The sequence below is a fragment of the Otolemur garnettii genome, unplaced genomic scaffold (genome assembly GCF_000181295.1).
Source record: "Otolemur garnettii isolate 467f Iridium unplaced genomic scaffold, OtoGar3 scaffold00156, whole genome shotgun sequence".
NCBI lineage: Eukaryota > Metazoa > Chordata > Mammalia > Primates > Galagidae > Otolemur > Otolemur garnettii.
Window position 1 is genome coordinate 2,955,874 of NW_003852551.1, and position 2,723 is coordinate 2,958,596.

Consider the following 2,723-nt stretch of genomic DNA (forward strand, 5'->3'; position numbering starts at 1 on the left):
CTGCTTGAGGGAGGTGAAAGGAGTCCTGGGGGATGTTCTGAGGTTTTCCTCACCCTCATTAGCCACTGAGGTGGGGCTGAGGACTGAAGGAGGACAGAAGGTCCCTCTTCGCCAGGGGAGGGGAAAATCAGGGGGATCCCCTACTTTCTTCACACCCAGGACACGAGGTGCCACTGCTGGCCACAGAAACCCCAAGGCGGCTTTCCTTTGACTACTCAAAGAACATCTATTGTATGCCAGGCCCAGTGCTAAGCTGCTGCCTGACAGCAGGGAAAGCGCAGCTCTGGCTTCGGCGAAGAAGCCGCGCGCGGTCAGCTCCCAACCAAGAGCCTCGGCCCACATCGGAACTCAGTGAACGTCGGAGGGATGGAACCAAGGCAAGAGCTGCAACTCTTGAGACAGCTGGCCTGGCGCGCTAACAGAAGGCCAGGGGCAAGGGGGCGAGGGTTGGAGGAGGGTGAAGGGCGAAAGAGAACTCTTCAGGTGTCAGCAAGGTGGGAAGGCGCTACGCCGCGAGGCGCGGAACCACGGTCCCCTCCCCCGGCACGCCCGGGGCCAACATGGCCGCGGCCGAAGGAGGCGGGGCGGCTCTGAGTCCGGTAGGGGCGGGGCGGGGCCACCGTCGGCGGAGCAAGTACGCAGGCGCGGGCCGCGCGGGCCCCGGATGCAGGAGCCGAGGTTCGGGCCCAGCTGGGGTGTTCGGGACGGACTGGCGCCGAGCTCTGGCGGCAGCTTAGGACCCCTGGCGTTCTGGGTGGGGGGAGGGAAGCTGTCAAACGGCGAGGCGAAGGCAGGGGGGGAAGCAGGGAGCCCCGCCCCTCCGTCATCGCGGCTTCGGGCGCCGCCTCTTCCTTTTCAGCCTCCTACCCTCACCAGCTTCCGGCGCTGTGGCCGGGCTGGGATGCGTAGGCTCCCTAGGGAGTTGCCTCGGGGCTGTGGCCCCCTCCTAGGGTGTGGGTAGATACCTGGTGCCCTGTAGGGACTGTGTCCGGGAGGAGCCGGCCAGAACGGGCTTCAGACGCGGCTGCTCTGGTCGGCCTCTGGTTCGGGGCGACCCGCTAGGCCTTTTGCCCTGAGAACCACGGGTCAGAGCAACTTATCCAAAGCGTGGAGGATGTAACTCTTACTGAGAGGCTTCAAAGCTCCAATTCAGGTTTTCCCAAATTCTCAGATGGGGCCCACCTACCCTAAGCATGCTCTGTCATTGGAGGAAGTGCTGCGCTAGGCGTTTGGGAGACCTGGGTCATAATCCTGGCCAGGGAAGAAAGGGTGCAGTACCCTTTGGCCGGGTTACAGACTGGTACCAAGAGGCTTCAGAAGCAAGAATTAGGACACCTTTAAGTAGCCTTGGGTGTGTCACTTGACTCCTGTGAGCCTCAGTTTCCACATCCATAAAATGGCGATGGTAATTATACTGGTCTTACATCGTCTAATGAGGTCTCCGGGGCCTATTTATCTCATGGGAAAATAAGAGTGAAACTAGCTGATCCGAAAGTGTCTTGCCAGTTAAGAGTCTGTGATTTGGCAAAAGGGTTGTTGAGAAGTGAAGCCAGCAATTAGCTGAGAGGGAGAATTGACTTTGTTTTTACTTGGTTTACCTGTAAGCTAAGAGTGGGCGACAAATGGTAGGGGTCGCTAATGCTGGATCTTAACTCTGGAAGAATGCAACCCTGGTTAAGAGGCAGAGATGGGTTAAGTGCTTTTCTGTTCCTAGCGTTTCTTCTGTATGTGGGTGGAAAGCCAATGAAGGGCAAAAGTGAATTCACGCTAGGATAGGGAAGGATAGCCGTGTGAAGGTGGGTGTGCCTGTTTCTATGATTTCTCTCGATTCGGCGGCTCATGCTTTGGAAATACTGGATTGATTCACAAACTACCGCTGCTTTCTGGGGTTTTCAGAAGCTTGCCTTTGAACTTAATTTTCGTGAGCAAACCTGTGTGAAGTTGGCGGCCCCTCCCTTCCTCCAGGGCTCCTGGAGATGGAGTAGGCAGCAGGCGCCCCCTTGTGCTGTAAAAGTAGTACTACTGTTGCTGTTAACCAACCCTCCTTTCTAAGGAAATTTTATTTTTCTGTGGCTTTTATGACTTTATTGTCTTCCACTTAACATGGGAGGAGTACTTGGGGCAGTGATTTTATATTTAGAGTCAGTGAACTGGTGATTTTGCATCTTGTCCCTGCCACTTCCATTCATTCAGAACATAGGTTTAAGTATGCCTGTTTGTCTGTCGCCCTAGGGATAATAGTTGTGATATAAAACCCTTGCCCTCACCAACAAATTAAATAAACTTTGGCAATAAATACGACAGGGCAGAGAGGGTAATGAGCCCATATTTTGAGAACATAGCCTATAGTCTAATGAGGACCAGAGAATTCTAGAAACACACACACACACACAAAGAATTCTAGAAACAAGTGATTAAAAAGGTTTGATGGATATTAACCAGATAAGAAAGAAGATTCTTCAGTCCTCCTTGTTACAGTATTCAGTTTAAATACTTTTTTTTTCCTGTGGTCATAGTTCTTCATCCCATATTGATGAGCTGCCTCTGATGCTCTCACTCTGCCTTCAGATTTCCTAGACTGGTGTTTGAAAGTTCTGTAGAAACCATTGCCCAAGGAATTGTTTTTCTTTTTTTTTTTTTTTTTTTTTTGAGACAGAGCCTCAAGCTGTCCCCCTGGGTAGTGTGCCATGGCATTACAGCTCACAGCAACCTCCAACTCCTGG

General features: G+C 52.9%; 1 protein-coding gene across 2 annotated transcripts in view; it reads left to right on the forward strand.

Annotated features, from left to right (window-relative positions):
- The first annotated feature begins 638 nt into the window (after positions 1-638).
- The window catches only part of PIGV (phosphatidylinositol glycan anchor biosynthesis class V), a 13,469-nt gene continuing 11,384 nt past the window's right edge, over positions 639-2,723 (forward strand). Inside the window, exon 1 of one of the 2 annotated variants that reach the window (XM_003799804.2) lies at positions 639-678. The gene's annotated coding sequence lies outside the window, so the exon portion shown is untranslated. The other variant, XM_012811443.2, reaches the window with a different exon arrangement.